Below are 19,480 nucleotides of genomic sequence, written 5' to 3'. Positions count from 1 at the left end.
GGGGCAGTGGATAGAGCACCAGCCCTGGAGTCGGGAGCACCTGAGTTCAAATCTGACCTCAGACACTTAATAATTACCTAGCTGTGTGGCCTTGGGCAATCCACTTAACCCCATTGCCTTACAAAAACTTAAAAATAAAAGAGTATACATAGGAAGATGGCATGAGTTTGTGTTGTCTATGATGGAATGATTTTAAAAAATAAAATAAATGAGAAAAAGAGATGGAGTAGGAGGAGGAAGGCAGAGGAAGAATGAAGAAAAGAAAGATATCTCACCAAAGGACAAGAAATGCTTTTATGGCAGAGAGAAAAAAATGTTTTTCAGAAATTAGGTGTAGTTTCATATAATATACCAAGATAAAGTCAAAATTGTTAAATAATTTTGATATAAAACATAATATTATAAACAAATTAGGGTACCAGAGAAAAGTTACCTGTTAACTCAGTAGATAAAGGAGGAATTATGAATCAAATAACATCACAAATTATGTGATATTAAATGGATAATTTTGATTGCATTAAATTTGATAAAAACTTTCATGCAAACACAACAAATGCAATCAAGAGTAGAAGGAAGCAGAAACTAAGAAAAAAACTTTACAGCAAGTTTCTTTGGAAAAGGTTTCATTTCTCAAAGCTCTAGAGAACTGATTCAAAATTTTGAGAATTTGATGTATTCCTCAATTGACAAATGATTTAAAATTATAATCAAACAGTTTTCAGGAGAAGAAATCAAAACCACTTAATAATCTCTTTAAAAATGATCTAAATTAGTATTGATTAAAGAAATACAAATTAAAGCAAATTTGAGGTACCACCTCACATCTAATAGATTAGATATTATGATAGAAAAGAAAAATATCAAATATTAGAAGGCATGTGGAAAAATTGGAATACTAATACACTGTTGATTGAGTTATGCACTGATCCAGTAATCTTTGAGGATAATCCATGACTATGTCTAAAAGGTTATAAAACTATGCATACCCTTTTACCCAGCAACACTACTACTAGGTCTGTATCCCAAGTAAACAAAGAAAAAGTCAGGAAAAAAAGAGTCTTGTTCAAAAAGCAGCAAGAAGGCAAGTGTTGATGGACAGGAAAGTTTAAAGTGGGAAAGGAGAGGAGAAATCTGGTGTAAGAAATCTAACAGATTGTTTTACTCATAAATATCCCACATGGAAACATGACAGGCAGAAAAGACTAAGAAATTAATGTAATAATCTAACATTTATAAGTTGCTGCTTCTTAAGAAAAAATAATTTTATCATTTAAATTAGAAAACAAAACCAACATGAATTTTTTAAAATATTATTTATAAAGATTTTGAGTAAATAAAATTGTAAAGTTGAAATGAATCTCTAGCCATGGACCCACAAACACTTCCTAATTTTTCAATGACTTTTGTTGGAAGGAATAGCAAAGTAAGAAGTTATATAAAAAGCAGATGGAGGGTGGGAGACAGAGGGAAATGAATGTTACACTCTTACTAAGTTCATAATTTAGCATCGAAGGTAGTGATATTCCTATTGTGATATGATAAAGAGAATTTCAGTGAGGTACTTATGCAGCAAATATTCTATGATGTCTCAAAAGTCAACACGAGAGGAAAAATCAGAGCTCTGAGAATACATATTATCAGAATGGATAAACAAAGTTTTGATGAAATAAGTATAAAATTTGAAAAAATGAAAATAAGCAAAGAAATAAAAAATAGGTAACAAAAAAGGAATTTTTAAAATTAAAAAAGATAATTTGGAAGTCAAAAAATAGAAAGACAATAAATAAAACTAAAAATTATTTCTTTGAGAGGACAAAGAAAATTGATAATATGACGAAAATGTAGGTAAGAATCAAATTACCAAAATATAGAATTCCTAGGGCATAATCACATAAAAGGAGAAAATAAAGAACTATCAGAACCTTCTAAAGTTACCATGTAGTAAAAAAGACAAGATTTTAAAAGAATTAAAAACTTCAAACACAAAAATATCTAAATTCATGAATTGTGAATAAAATATTAATCCAATTTCATAGAGATAATTAACTTAATTACAAAAGAATTACTAAAGAAGGGATGTTATTATCTAAATAAATTTATTGAAGAAATATATAGGGGCAGCTAGGTGGCACAGTGGATAGAGCACTGGCCCTGGAGTCAGGAGTACCTGAGTTCAAATCTGACCTCAGACACTTAATAATTACCTAGCTGTGTAGCCTTGGGCAAGTCACTTGACCCCATTGACTTGCAAAAAAAATAAATATATAAAACTTTTACAGAACAATTAAAATCTAAGCTATATAAATTATTCCCAAAACCTCATAAAGGAAGAAAACTCCTAAGAGTTTAAGAAATGCCATAGATTCCCTTTGTGTTGTTCTCATCATCAAATTGCCCAGCCACTCTGAAAGAATTCAAGAAGAATATATTCAAGATGTTGTATTTTTAAAAATTAGTCTATGAAGTCAAAATTAAGTACTCTGCTGTCTTTCATTAAATACTTCCATTTTTCTGCACCAATTTCATTCTATTTTTTATTATTTGACTTCTGTGCCATGTATTAATGAAAAATGGAGTATTAGTCTTCTGATGATGGACAAGGATACCTCCCTATAAATGATTGTATCTTCCATATTTTATCAATTTTAATAATTCAAACACTAGCTGTGTGACTCTGGGCAAGTCACTTAATCATCTTTGCCTCAGTTTCCTCATCTGTATAATGACCTAGAGAAAAAATGGTCAACCACTGCAATATTTTTCCAAGAATAACAAATGGAATCATGAAGGATCACTCATAACTTTAAATGACTGAACAATGACAGCAAAAATAATTCTGGAGTTTATAGAAATAATTGATATTTATGTAGAAGTTTCCATTTTCTTTTCTGAGTGTCACAACAGCATTATAAAATATATATTAAAAGCTATGATTATTGTCATTTCATTGATTTGAAAGCTGAGGCTCAGGAATATAAAATGACTTATCCATGGTTGATCATGCCGATAATGTCAAAGAAAATGTTTGAAACTAGGTCTTCCCAAATCCAAGTCCAGGACTTTCCTAACTATACTATCCCACCTTTCCCCATGTTATACTAATATTCTGCTATCTCATACTAGTAACAATCTCAAGATCAGCTTATTGCTGAAGATGTGAGCACTTGTTTTCCTGGATTTTGGGAGTGAGTTTTTCAGTAGGTTCCTGGCAGCTAAGAATGATGTTGATCTCTTTAGCATGTCTGGTTTTTGTTTGTTTATTTTTGGCCTCAATCACTGCTGTTTTTTCACCAGGAAGTTTTAATTTTTCTTACATGTGGGCAATATTTAGCCATTGGCATATTAATAACTACTTCCCATAAATCTCCATTCTTTATTTCTTTAACTTTGTTGAACTCTATTAAAGTTTTAGATTGTTAATATAATAGAGCTGTCAATTCTTTTTCCTGTTTTTATATCATAGCAGCACTTGGCATCATCCATAGTGTTCCTGAGAAAGGTGAGCAAATTCTTATAATATCATCATTATCATCAATCAATAGGTAATCCCCAAATTAGTGGACCTCTATATTGATCAAGTACATTCCCTGTGCAGCAATTTTCCAAAAACTGAATAACCATAGAAATTATTTAGTCTAATATTTTGACAAGCAATCTGCAAAGTTCAACAATATCACTTCAGCAGTAAACTAAATCTCAGTGACATTTTGACATACAATGTTATAAAATAATTATTCAGTTTAGTTTTTCTGACTTGCAATAGAGTGGCATTGGAAAATTTTGCTGTCAAATTATAGTCCAAAAGAGGCAAAATTTGCAGTGTAAGCCATTAATTCAAGCAAGTATGGTAGTAAGGTTATAGATATAAGAAATGTATACTTTGAAATATTAATAATCCTATAAACAAATATGAAACATAACTCTACATATACTCAGATGGTAGCTTTATATAGTACATCAATAACTTGCTCAACAGCCAATGATCAAGTCCTCATACAAAGTGATCCTGAGGCATGAAGAGCAGACCTTCATCTAATCAGGAGGAGAGGCAATGTGATATAATGGATATAGGCTGGATATGGAGTCAGGAAGAGCTGGGTTCTCATTACTTGGACGCCACCTGACTGAACATGGATAAATCTTTTTCATAGCTCTGAATCTTAGTTGTCACACCATTGAAATGAATCTAATAATAACATGCTAACTATTTCATGATCTTATTCTAAATTTGAAATGAGGTATCAAACAAAATAATTAAAATGATTTAATAAATCCATTTTCATATATATGCATAACAATGCAATATGCATATTGATTTACATGCATATATTTATATACTTATGCATGTACACATGCATATTTATTTCATTTACTATATATAGTAAACATACATATGTTTATCTATAGCTATATGATCCTTCACATAGTCCCATCCAATTCCCCCAGACATTACCATATAAGCATGTGTTCCATATTATACTGGCAATTCTTTCCACTTCTAAGTTTGGTGTACTATTTGAGGTCATTCATTCAAAACCAAAGCCTAATTACCCATGTCTGTATCAATCCACTAAAAAGAATTATGAAACAATACAAAAAGCATTTATTTAAGGCAGAATGGGAAAAGGTGATTAAGATCATAGAATCTAGAGTTAGAAGTAATGTTAACTGGATCAGACATTTAATATTCTCTGTAACTCTACCTAAAATAGCTACCAGGAAAATTCCTTACTAATTTCTCCATTTCTCTATCATCAGCAGAAGGATACAGTCAGTTAAGACCAGTAGTGATGTTGTTAGGGACCAATACCATCCACCTCTTGAGTTTCTTTTGCTTGAACTTCAAGAAAACAGGTTAGTTACACTATCTCCTCATGGTTTCAGTTATATTTTGCTTTGGGCCTGCAGGCATTAATATATTATGGTTAAGTTATATTACATGACCTGTTCCTCCTCTACCTATGCTCCTCAAGCCCACTTCCAACTTTTTCCATCCATAGTTTCCAAGGAATATCTAACCAGTTAATTTTTAGTTTTTGTTATTTAAAGCATGTGACTGATCTCTAAATTTGTTCTATATTTGTTCCATTTGTATTCTAATTCTGATCCACATGACTAGGCTGCCCTTTTTTCTAATCTTTGTTATCCAGTGATGGTTTGCTCCTTCAGGATCTACCATACATCTGACACCAAAATATCCCTGGGAAGTTTAAAGTCCTATAACCTACTCCGATGAAGAGAACTCACCTTATGATGGAAATTTAAATTGCAGAAACTTCACCAGAAAACTTAATTTAAAGGCAAACATCACCTCCATTCATATTACACCAGAAAAATTCATTTTAACCAAAGTATCCTAGTGTTGGTACAGTACATCTAAAGAAAAGTGACCATTTAAAAAGAAAAAAAAGTCTATAATAATTTCTTTTTTTAAAATATGAACTTATAAAAGTTGTAACATAAAAATAAATGTAGCATTTCATAAAAGTTATATTTTTTCACATTTAGAATTCATTAGGTTGATTTGAAAGAACAAATGATTGATAATAATTTATGCTGAGTAAGAAAGAGGTGCCACAAAAAATGTGCATGTTAAAGGCTAATGATTTTTATAACAGAGAAACCTATATATGAGAGTATCATTATACATACACAACATATTTACATAAATGCATATATAAAATATGTGTTTTATATATACATATAAAATCAATATATATGCACATATATATTGCTTTCTTTTCTTTCAACTAACCTTTGAGTAAGAGAAACTTCTGCTCATGTCAAATGAACATGAAGATATTAACAACTGGTCCTGGTGCCTATCGGCTGTTGTTGGTTATATTTCCTTTACCAGGCTGCCTTTCTGTACTACTGCCACTGACCTTGCAAACAGCTCTGACAAAGGTCGGAATGGATTCATTGATCAGCTAGACCAAGCATATGACAGTCTGTTCCTTAATTGAATCCCAAAAGGGGGCAGACTGGGTTTTTATTACAGAGGCCAGCTGATAGCACTCATTAAAAGCTCCACAGACTGTGTGGTTTACTAATTAGTTTATTATACAGACACCTTGACGATGGGCAAAGTTGTCATTTTGCCCTTTATCGCACAGGGGATGTTGTTAAAAGTTTAATCAGCTAACACTGACCAAGTTAGCTTGGCAGGCTGTGGATGGTCATTACTGAGGTCACCCCTACTGTAGCAATTCTGACAGGGTCACAGCGTGAACCCTCAATAAAAAGTGTTACATAAGGTAAAAGCGCACCTGAAAAGGGAACCCAGGAAAGAGATGTGCTCTGTGGGGAGCAGGAAACAGATGGGCTGAAAGGACAAACGGATCCTTTTAGAGTTTAACTTTGCCTACTCTGCTTAACATATGTTTTCTGAAAAGATGGGAAGCACAGTGATCATTTTGATATGTTCATCAGAATGGAGACCAGAACCGGTTAAAGTTTGACCAGATGCTAGGCGTTTCAAATTGTTTTTCTTAACTTGTCCAAAGAAAATCTTCCAAAGAGTCATTTTCAATCTTATCTTTTGCCTTCTAGAATCTAATGAACAATTTTAAAGTTATTCCCTAACTTATCTATGCTTTCTGATAGCTCAGAAAAGCATGGAAACACAAAAAGAATCATTAGGACCCTCAACACCATTCTAGTACAACTCAATAGGAATCATTTCCACTACAACTATATTATTTCTGAAAATATGGTAGCTCTAGAAAATTGCTTGCAGTCTGATAAAACTTCAAGGAAAATTCCTTGCCTCCTCCTTAACAAGATTTTATAATTAATAGAAGGGATTTTATACATGACTCAACATGAGTTTACAGTACTAGAGAGAGTTATTAGTCAGTCAACAAGCATTTATTAAGCTATATTACTTTAACTTAGGTAAAACAGTCAGTACTAGGGGAACACATAAACAAAATTAAAATTACTGAGTACATACAAGGTATATACAGGGTAGATGCAAGATAATTTCAAAGAGGAGATTTTAGCAGCAAGAAAAAATGACAAACAATTCCGCAGGTGAGATTTAAACTGAGTGTGAATGAAACCAGAGTCACTAAGATGAGAAGCTTAATTCCAAGAAGATGGAAGCTATCGAATAACAATAAAATTAGGAAATGTTAAGATTTTTATTAGCTTTATAAGGAAAACAGAAGAATTTGCATTTTAGTCTAGAGAAAAATAGGGAACCAATGAGGTTTATTAGCATGCCATTTTAGGAAATTTGCTTTCATATTCTGTTAGATATGTAGAATTTTAAGATGTCTATATATCAATCACTTAGAGATAGGCAAAAAGTATTTGGTGATTCAGGACAGAAACATGGGCTATAGCTGGATAAATATCAATCAGCTACATAAGAATTATAATTGAATTCATTGAAGTTAATGAGATAGTATAATAAGGATATAAACTTTGAAGAAGGACTTGCTTGTGATGATGATGATGATGATGTTTGTCCTTCATTTTTGAAGAAGACCAAGACATGAGGGAGGTGATACCATGCCAAGCACATGAATTGGATTTGAGTGAGGGGGTGCTATACTAGGTCACAAGTCTCACTTTTTCCTCCTGAACCATCCATGTCCAGTGGCCCAATAGGAATCAGGATGAATTCTAATTTTATGTGTTTTTCTAAATAATTGAATTTGAAGAAAACTAGCTAATTAGTTCATACATACAATTTGTGTGTCCTAATAAAATTTATTTAAGGATAATTGTTTAAATACAAACAGAAATCTTAGAGGCATTAGAGATAGAAATGTTTTAGTTTCTCAAGTCTACATTTTGAGGTGGGTCTCCAACATTATCTGGGAAGTTCATTTAACCTCAATTAGCTTGTGATAAGGGTAGCAGATAATGACAACTCCCCCAAATGAGAAGCAGGATCAAATATTTTTCACCAACTTTCTTTTTATAAAATGCAGAAAAGAGACCACTTGAGTGTTATATGAGTGATGTTTTAATTTTACAATTCCTTAGTATTAAAATACCAAGGCAGTGAGTGAATAAATAGGATTCAGAATCATCAGTTTTAAAAATAAGCAAGAGTTTAACGACTGTAAGACAAAATAGGGGAAAATAATGCATAGAGAAATTGGAAGATAACAATCATTATGAATTCAAGTATGCTAATAGAATTATTTTTAATATTTAAATAACTTGACCCATAGTCAAGGGATAATAACCTTGAGGCATGTTCTTTGGTAGATCAAAATTTGCAGTTTTCTCTTGAACAAGTTACTGATACTATGTGACTTTGGGCAAGACCCTTTGCCTCTCTAAAGTCTCATTTTCCTCATCTGTAAAATGCAAAAGTTGGACTTGATTGTCTAGTTTTCCATCTATGACCGGATTTAAATGACAAACATATCCTTACTTATCCTCTTGTAAAGTAGATACCAACTAGAAACCATAGAAGGAGTCACTTTAACTGACCCTATGGATATACAACTAGTGTTAAAAGTTGAATTTGAGGGGGCAGCTAAGGTGGCGTAGTGGATAGAGCACCGGTCCTGGAGTCAGGAATACCTGAGTTTAAATCCGGTCTCAGACACTTAATAATTACCTAGCTGTGTGGCCTTGGGCAAGCCACTTAACCCCATTGCCTTGCAAAAACCTAAAAAAAAAATAAAAATAAAAAAAAGTTGAATTTGAATCCAGGTCTTTCCTAAGGCCAAATCCTATGCTATTTTCATTACCCAGGGTTGCATCTCAGAATACTATAGAGCCTGTTATTGATTTGTTTATTTTTGATTAAATCATTTTCAGTATTTCTCTTTGAACAAAAGTATATTCTAGGGACCTTGAAGTCATGAGTTATCTAAACTATTCCCAATCTGAATGTCATTTTTAAGCAAAAATTTTCATTATATAAATATAACAACAAATTATCTGCACTCAACAAAATTACCATTTTTGTTCATCCATTTCAAATCATGTCCAAGTTTTTGTGGAATTTTCTTAGTAATAATACTGGTGTGATTTCCCATTTTTTCCTCCAAATCATTTGATAAAAGAGAAACTGGTGCAAAATTACTTTAAGTAACTTGTCCAGGGTCACATAGATATTAAGTGTTTGAAGGCAGATTTGAACTCAGGAATAGGAGTCTTCCTGTTTTCAGGCCTAGTGTTCTATCCAGTGCACCACTTAGTTGCCTTAAATAACTAATTAAATATCTTAAAATTGACACTTCATTTTAAGACTCAGGACACTTTACCTGGCTATTTTCCATACCTGGAATATTCTCCCTCCTCATTTCTATCATCCCACTTCCCAATCCCCTTCTGTCTTCTACTTTCAAATCCTGGTAAATATCCCATCGTCTACAGTAAGCCTTTCTTAATACTAAACAGTAATTTCCCTCTTATTTTGTGTGTGTGTATATATACATATATATGCATATATATATATATACATATATGTATATGTATATATATAGTATTTTGTATTATGTATTTTGTATATATATGTATATTATTTTGTATTACGTATTTTGTGTATAATATATAATATATTTATAGTTTTCATATATTGTCTCTCCTATTAGATTCTGAGCTCCTTGAGAGTATCAACTGTCTTTTCTCTTTGTTTACATACTAAGAGCTTAACAAGGGTGCATAATAGGTGTTAAATTAATGCTCATTTGTTGACTATTATGAAAAATCTTCAATAGTGTAGGCAGCTATTGATTTTAAAGTACTCTGCATTTTCTCACTGCCTGACCAAGGATGTTCAGATGCATGGAGTGAAACATCATACCTGCTCATAAAGTTTTGAATTGTGCCTATCCAATCATCCTACTGTGATATAAACTGAGTTTTCCTGGACATTTTCAAATTTGAATGAGACTAGTCATAGCAGTTAAATTCTTCTAAAAATCTCAGCTAAATCAAGCTAAGTCACTGGGGAAGGAGGGGAAATTTCATGGAACAAAAGATATATGCTTAATTTTTTAAATGACCATAAAGATAAAGAATCTAAGAAAACCATTTATTGTTTGGAAAACTTGTGATGAGTTGCATTCCATAGGTTACATACTCAAAAAATTGTGACTTTTTTGGTCAACAAAAAGAACAAAACCAACCACAAGATCTTGTGGTAAAAATCCATTCCAACAAAATCAAATATGAGGTAATTAACATTAGTCATGCCTTAAAGTTGAAAAAAATAATAATCAAAGTGTTTAATAGCTATAGATCTATATTATAGGGCAGCTTATGACTATAAGCAAAGAAAAATATTTTCAGCTAAATTGAAACTTCAAAGGGAATTTTAGTTGGCATAATGTAATTGAACAAAACTGAATTGATTGAGGACAGTGAGACTTAACAAGGAGGCTAAGCAAAGGTCTTGTAAAATGGAGGTAGTCTTACACCTTAGCTTTTCTTGCACATTCCCTAAGGAATCTTCCCACAGAAACATATTGCTCTGTCATATCCTGACAGTCAAATACTACATCATTAATTCAATAAACAAGACAAAAAAGGATGAAATGGAAAACCAGAAGGGAAAAAAAGAGGAAAATGTTGTTTTAGGCAACTGTCTAATCAACAAGCCACTAGGAAATAATATAGTAAATGAACATTGTGGGAATACAAAGAATTTTTTTTTCAAAAAGCAGTCTTTGTTCTCAAGGACTTAACAATCTAATAAAGGAGACAATATGCAAAGAAAAAAAGAAAGGTGGTTTGGAAAAAAAGATTCTTCTACAGTTGAGATTTTTGACTGAGCCTTGAAGGAAGCCAGAATGACCAGTAATTAGAAAGGCAAAAAAGATAAATCCAAAGATAGGGAATATTCAGTTAAAATGCCCAGAGTTGGGAAATAGTATGTCACTATGCCAGGAACATCAAGGCACATCAGTGTCATTAAATCACAGAAAATGTAGAAGGCAGAGAGGTATGTAAAGACCAAAAAGTAAAAAGATTAAACTATAGAGGGATCAAGTAAAACTAATTAAATTAAATTAAATGCCAAGAAAAGAATTTTATATTTAATCCTGGAGACAACTGGGAACCATTGAAGATTCGTAAAGAAAGATAAGGATGGAGATGTTCATGTTAGAAAAATAAATCTGACAACTGAATGGAGAAAAGACATGTAGTGGCAAGAGAGTTGAGATACGGGTACCAAACATAAGAATCATGCAGCAGTATTGGGTGATGATGGTCTATACTAGTGTGGTGACAGTGTCGGTGGAGACAGGGTATCATAAATGAGAGATGACACCAAGGTAGAATTTAAAGGACTTGCCAGAAGATTTTATATGGAAAATATAGAAAGTGAAGACTCAGAATGATATCACAGTTCCAAGCCTGAATGAATAGGATGATGATGGTGTCCTTAAAAGTAAATGGAGAATCATGGGGGGGCAGAGCCAAAATGGTAGCATGAAGGCAGGATTTCCCAGAAGCTGTCTTCAAAAATATTCAAAAATGTTAAAATTATGACTCTAAATTTTAGAGAGGCAGAATCCACAGAAAGACCCAGTGAAACAATCTTCAGCTCAAGGTAACTTGGAAGATGCATGGGAAGGCTCTGTTCCATCAGGGTCAGAAGGGATGTCAGAGCAGCCAAGGTAGCACAGCTCCAGAGTGAAAAGTTCCAGGTTTCCAGGTGGGGTGGCTGGGACCCTGGGGGCCCTGGGTCTGGTGGCAGTGGAAGCAGTTTCCAGACCTCCCAATTCAGGGATCACCAAACACAACTTAGAAGATCAGTGGGAAAACTCTGCCAGAGGGAGTGTGGAGCCCAAGCCAGCATGGCCCTTAGCACAGCCCTGGCCACAGGAAATGGAAGCAGGCCTAAGGAGCCACCTAGCAGGGAGCCTCTGGGAAACAGTTTTGAGAGCATTCAGCCCACAGAAAGTAAGAGGGCGTGGAATCTGGTGCTTTGTCCATATTCAGATCCAGGTTGCAGTCTGGGCCACCCATTGCCAAAGAACAGGAAACCTCCTCACAGCTCCAGGGCAGAGGGGAGGGCTTGTGGTCATCCACTGAATTCCTTGTGGATGTGATTCAATAACACTCAAAAGTTTGGGAAGCACCTCTAAACCAGGGCATAGATTGAGAAAATGAGTAAATAGTAAAAAAAAGACCCTGACCATAGATAATTACTTTGTGCCCATGGAGGATCAAAACACACACTCAGAAGATGACAAGGTCCAAGATTCTGTATCCAAAGCCTCCAAGAAAAATAAGAAATGGGTTCAGGCTATGGCAGAGCTTAAAAACTATTTTGAAAATCAAGTAAAAGGGGGCAGTTAAGTGGTGCAGTCGATAGAGCATTGGCCCTAGAGTCAGGAGTACCTGAGTTCAGATCTAGCCTCAGCCACTTAATAATTGCCTAGCTGTGACCTTGGGCAAGTTACTTAGCCCCATTGCCTTAAATAAATAAATATATAAAGTAAGGGAAACAGAAAAAATAGGAAGAGAAATAAGAGAGAAACAGGAAAATCATGAAATTAAAGTCACCAGTTTGGTCAAAGAAAATAATGGTTAAAAACCAGTTTAGGTCAAATGGAAAAAGAAGTCCAAAATGTTATTGCGGAGAAGAATGTCTTAAAAAGCAGAATTGACCAGACAGAAAAGGAAATAAGAAAGCTCTCTGAATTAATCAAATCCTTCAAATGTAGAATGGAGCTAAGAGAAGTTGATGACTTCATTAGGAATCAAGAAACAATAAACAAAACCAAAGAAATGAAAAACTAGAAAAAAATGTGGAACATCTTTTTGGAAAAACAACTAACCTAGAAAACAGATCCAATAGAGACAATTTAAAAATTATTGGGTTACCTGAAAGTCATGGTCAGGAAAAGCCTTGACTTCATTTTTTTTTAAATTTCTCCAGAAAAATTACCCTTAGATTCTAGAAGCAGAAGATAAAATAGAAATTAAAGTAATTCAATGATCATCACCTGAAAGAGATCTCCCAGGAATATTATAGCCAAATTTCAGAACTTCCAAGTCAAAGAAAAAACAATGTAAGCAGTCAGAAAGAAACAATTCAAACATCGGGGCTCTATAGTTAGGATTACATAGGACTTAGCAGTGTCTACATTAAGGGCTCATAAGGCTTAGAATGCGATATTTCAGAAGGCAAAAGAGCTTGGATCATAACCAAGAATGGAACATCCTCTTTCAGGGGATAGACCTTCAATGAAATAGGATAATTTCAAACTTTTCTCTTGAAATGACAGAGCTGAACAAAAAGTTTGATCTTCAAGGACTCAGGCAAAGCATAAAGATGGTATACAAGAATGGCAAATTATGAGGGATTTAATGTTGTTGAACTTCTTGTATTCCTGCATGGACATATGATCCTGATAACTCAAATAAACCATCTCAATTAATAGAGCAGGTAGAAGGATCATATATAAGACACAGAAGAGTGGAATATGACGCCTAATATATACTATAAAGATGGAGTCAACAGATAAAAAAAGAAAAAGGAATGTACTGGGAGAAAGGGAAAAGAGAGGCAGAATGAGCAAAGATATTTCTTGTAAAAGAGTCAAGAAAAAGCTTTTGAAATGGAGTGGAAAGGAGGGGACAGGGAGAGTGAAGGAGGGTGTAAGTGATAGGGGAGAGCAAAGATAATGGGATAGGGTAATCAGTTATAACACACATTTTTATTTTATTTTTTTGCAAGGTGGTGGAGTTGCATGGCCTTCCCAGGAGCACATGGCTGTGTGGTTGTTGGGTGTCTGGAGTAGGATTTGGAGTTGGGTCCTCCTGGACCCAAGGTCAGTGCTATGTCTACTGTGGCAACCAGCTCCCTCATAACACACTTTTGAGGAGGGACAGAATGAAAGGAGAGAGAGAGAGAGAGAGAGAGAGAGAGAATAGAATAAATGGAAATGGGGAGGAACAGAAAGAGGGAAATGCAATTAGCAATAACAACTATGGGAAAAAATAAGGAAACAACTTCTCTGATAGATTTATGATGAGGAATGCTATCCATTCCAGAGACAGAACTGATGGTATCTAAACACAGACTGAAGTACATTTTTTTCTTTTTCTCTCACCTTATTTTTGTGAGGATTTTCTATTTTGGGGGAGTTAATTAGATTTACTCTTGTAACAAGACTATTTCAGTAATGTGTAAATAAATAAATAATTTTTGAAAAGCAACTGCAAAATTAGGAGAAGGACTTGTGATAGGGAGATAATTGGCTATTAGTTGTAGAGGAGTTGTTGATATGAATTAGTAAGGGAAATTTCCTCATCTTGCTCTTTCCTATGCCAGTGAAATCACAGATCCAATCTTTATCTCCTTTGACCATTATTATTTTGGCTCATTTGTTGATATACCTAACGTATTTTTACTTAATAGTCAGGTCCAAGTCTGGTATACAATACTAACATTCCCAAAGTGATGTATCCAGTTCAGAAAATGGTCCAACTGGAAAACCTCTCCCTATCTTTTTTTAAAAAGTAATTTATCAATTTGTATTTAAACAGTCATAGACTCCTCTAAAGGTTGGCTTTAGAAAATTAAGCTAAAAAATTCAAAACAGTTCTCTTCCTTCTGTTTCAGTGGTAACAGGAATGGGGTTAAACAGATGGTGCTAAAGAAGATGTGTTAAATGTTAATTGTCTACTCCATATCTGAAAAGAAACAATGGATATATTACAGGAGGAACTGAAACTTATCAGTATTGAAATTCTCACAGCAAATGAAACTGAGAATATAAAAAAATATAAATAAATGAAAGGGCTACTCAAAAGTTCTCATGAGAAAGGCAAATAAAGTATTTTGTAGAATTGGGTTTTTTCATGTACTCAGTCATCAAGAAATATTATTTCATGGGACATTTGTTCATATCACCTTCAAGAATCATGATGTACATAAGCAAAAAGACTACTATTAAAATAACCATAATTTTTACAACTTTTTCAGAGAATCAAAAAATAGAAAAATTCCAGGAAGAACTTAAAAGATAACCTCCAAACTAAATAAATGCATTCCTCGATACTAAATGACTCTAATATAAAAGGAGGAACAAAGGAAGAAGACAAACCATAAACTGGAAAATATGATCTGCTATTAAGAACTGAATTATGCCATTATCTTGTAGACAATAAAAAATAACCCTGTGAAGTCTTTGAATGACTCTATCTTAAAAGAAAGAACTGGTACCTGAAGAAGAAATGACTGGAAACAAAGAGACAGATCAGCCTATCTTAGAATTTTTGATAGAAGAGATAAAAGTGAGGTACTGGTTGACAAGCATTTTGGATATTTTTTTTTAAATATTTAAGATTAAGGTAATGATTTTTGTGTCAGGAAGATCTGCGTTTGAATCCCTAAGTGTCTGAACCTGGGCAATTCACTTAATAGCTTTCAACTTTAGTTCCTTTATCTGTAAAATGAAAAATCTTAATGTCCTTATGATTCTCTAAAGACATAATTCTAAGTAAAGTAAAATTTGACAAACTAAAAATTCTAAAGGAACAATATGAGATGAAATGAAGAAAAAAGTGTAAGACACAAAAAGAAATAATTATGACAAGGAAGAAAAGTTATATAAAGAAAATTATGTAAAAAGAGTAATGCTTTTTCTCTTTTTAATTTGTGACTCTTCTGATATTTCAGGGAAATGCAGCAGCTATACCTTATATAGATTTCAGCAAAGCATTTAATATATTATTCCCATCATTTTGCTTGAAAAGATGAAGTGATAGGGACTCATCAATCAAGCAGCTAGATGAATTTCACAGACTTTTATGCTTGAAAGGGAATTCACAGACCATTCAGTTCTCCCTTTATCTAAACTTCTAGAGAGGAGGAACTTATTCATTTTCATGGCAGTAGTTTCTGTTGTTCATAGCACTAATTATTGGGAAGTGTATTTGTGTGTTTGTGTGTGTGTGTGTGTGTGTGTGTGTGTGTGTGTGTGTTTCCAATTTTCTCCTACCCCTCATTTTTCCTAGTTTTTCTATATAGGGACAAACTGAACAAATCCATATGACAATTCTTTTAAAGTCTTGAAAATAGCTCTTTTTTCAGTTCAATCCAAAAAACATTTAATATTAATTTCAAGACACAATACTTCCATCTTCTCTAAGGTAATTACATTTCTTATAGGTGGAATGCCTTTCTTCCATAGGATCTATTATTTGGAATTAGTTGAATGGTAAGTAGTCATTAATAAACTGGATGGGGATATTTGTTGAATCTCCCAGGGATTGGTAGTTAGTACTCTGTTGTTTAGTATTTTTATTAGTATCTTGTCTAAAAGCATAAAGGGAAATATTATGAAATACATAATTGAAAGAAGGCATAAAAGGATGTCTGAAATTGTTTGCCACTCTCTTCCTAACTACTAACTTCTGTATAACATTTCATGTCTCACCCAGCTGCCTGTCCTTTCTTAGTCCTTTGCCATGCTATAGTTGATGACCCAACTCTATGTGTGATAGTCCCCAAGATTATGACCTGAGTTCTCTCTAGATCCATCTTCCCTTTTGTTGATATAATCCCGATGAGTTAAATAATATCTCTTTGTCGATGAATCCTAAGTATACTTATCTTGCCCGATATTAGTCCCACATCACCAAACATTTGCTGGCTTTGTTAACCAATATTCTTCATAGGTCAATGAGTAATGAAACTCTTCATCCTTTTCCCCCCATCTGGACTAACTACTTCATTTCTATAAAAGTAAGCACTGTTCTTCTATTTACCCATATTTGCAATTTGGGAGAATACCCTCAAATCCTGTCATAGAAATATCACTATATATAAGAACTATCGTTTCTTGTTTATTGTACTTCTCCAATTTTTTTATCTGGCTCCATCTCTCAGCTAACAGCGTTATCCTAGTTCAGATTTTTGTCCTCATTCATCTAGACCATTGCAATAACTGTTTTCACTTCATCCAGTCTCACTCCTCTTCTTGGAATCCTTCACATAGTTGTCAAATGTACACCACTAAAACATAAGACCTTATCCTACCTTCCTTTGCCCATTGAGTTTCAGCCTTATCCTATCTTTCCATTCAGGCATTTCAATTTATCATCATCATCATCATCATTATTATTATGAAATTTACAAATACTTCCAGCATCACCCCCTAAGAAAAGACCATTTCAAGGTTAAAAAGAGTGACTACATATGATATTACAATTCTGTGTTTCATATAGCATGATTTTTAAAAAGTTATAAAATAAATTAAACATGCTTTAAATATAAGACATAGACCATTTTCATCGGAAAAAGACAAGGATTTCATGCCAGAGAAGTAAGGCATTGTAAAGCATCTTAAATTTCTGCCCCATGACAATTTATTGAAGAACAGAAGATGTTTCAACTAGACAAGAAGAAATTTGAGTCAAGGTGTTATAGTTATATGCAAGTATTTTCATGGGTTTCAAATGAGAAAAGAATGAGATTTACACATCTTGGTAAATTTAAAATTATTGAAATGTTATATTTTTAAACAATTAGAGGTATGTTAAAGTGACTTTCTTGGGAGAAAATTCGTTTCCCTTCTCTTTGTGATTCTGAGATTGCCTAATCATGTAAATATTTTGTTATTTTAAAGGAATAATTCCAAAGCATTTATAAATAAAAGAAACATAATTCCTTGAATAATGGAAGAGCTATTATTGCTACTATAGTGTCCTATTCTCATCATCAATGGTAATTGAACCACCAGATTTTGACTATTCAATTCCATTTCTAAATGAGAATATAGAATAAGCAAAAACAAAGTTGAAATTAGAGAGCATATTAGATCAGGCTGTCTACAACAGTTTTGAATGACTTCAGGGATCAAATTTCAAGAAATTTTAAAAAAATAGAAAAAGTTACAGACAATAATATTACAAGAAAGATAACTACTAAGAAGATCAGTGATCAATATGTGCCTCTATAGCTACTTTCTCATTTCAATACAAAATTCATAAGAATTATCTTGGTCCATAGGATTATAAATTTAGAACTGGAAAGGAGCTTAAAAGTCATCTCATCTAACCATCTGAATTAGTAATTTAGGAAACTCAGGGCCAGGGAAGTTAATCATTTCCTGGAGGTCATATAGGTAATCAGTATCTATGTAGTTTTTTTTTTCATTTTGACAATTCAACAAGGATTTATTCGGGATCTACTTTGTGAAAATTCTGTTATACGATAATGGGTTGAAAGCAAAAGTGGAAAAAGTAGTACCTACTTTCAGCAAAATTACTTTACAATGTAAACACAACATACAAACAGATAAGTGTATATGATAATTTTTTTGGACAGAAAAAGAAAAAGTGGGGGAATCAGGAAAGGCTTAACTTAGGTGAGATCTGAACTTTATCAGGAAAGAAGCCAAATGTGCTATTAGATAGAAATGAGCAGGAAGGTCATTCCAAGCAAAGGAGATAGTCTGTAGGGGTAAGAAAATAAAGTAAGTTTGATGAACAGAAAATTGGCCAAAATAAAAACAAAAACAAAATCAAAACCATAGAGCCAGAAGAGGAATAATATGAAATGTTTGAAAAGGAAGACTTCTGATAATGAATGCTTTTATATGTCAAATAAAATAAATTGCATTTTATTCAAGAGGAAATAAGGATTCAATAAAAGTATTAAGCAAAGGGAAAAACACAGTCCTCTGTAGTGAAGAATCCATTAAATTTCTGAGCTTATATGTATCTAGTTAATTTTTGAGGATGAGACACCAATAGGATCTGTTTCTCTCCTGTACTACCTATGAAACAGCTCCCGCAACTGGAATTCTTTTCTCAGGCTGAAAAGGAATACACATTTTGGTGGGAGAGGGAGCAGAAACCCTATTAATGCCTCTATTAAACTGTAAATGTCTACTCTCATCCTTTTTCTACTAGGGCCATGTGCAAATGCTTGTCTACAACTGCATTTTCTCTTTGTCACAGGCCAACATCAACTGCTTTTAAAAGGGGCTGTATTAAAATGAATTTATCCATTCCTGAAGAAGGCACAAGGTGAAAAAGGGCAAAGAAATTCTGAATGCAGTGAAGTCAACTGGCCAATCATTCTTCTAGGTGGTATTACTCTAGAAAGGGTATTGACTCTCAATCAATCCTTCATCAAGAAGAGATAGCTCCAGTCTCTGAAATCCAAGCAGCATGGCATAAGTGGACATGTTTATATTCCATAAGGAGATGTCCTTTGGTCAACTCTAAGTTTTAATCTATGCCTTGTAATCTCATAATGGTGAATGGAAAATACTTTTGTGAAAGACCTTTTATCATGAAACATGTTGAAACTGAGTTCTGCTCCATGATAAACTTTAAATTTACTTCTTTTATATTTTGAAAGGTGCTGTTGCAAAAATAAAGAAATATTTTAGTTGTATTGAAATGTTTGGGAAGGTCAGAGGAATTTTTCATGCATTTAACTTCCACATATCAGTTATTAAATGGTCATAAAATGACACTTTCTCAAATTGAAATGATGTTTATTTGAGGGACTATGGGCAAAATATAAGTAAAG

This window comes from Macrotis lagotis, chromosome 7, assembly GCF_037893015.1.
Source record: "Macrotis lagotis isolate mMagLag1 chromosome 7, bilby.v1.9.chrom.fasta, whole genome shotgun sequence".
NCBI lineage: Eukaryota > Metazoa > Chordata > Mammalia > Peramelemorphia > Peramelidae > Macrotis > Macrotis lagotis.
This window is presented reverse-complemented; position numbering follows the sequence as displayed.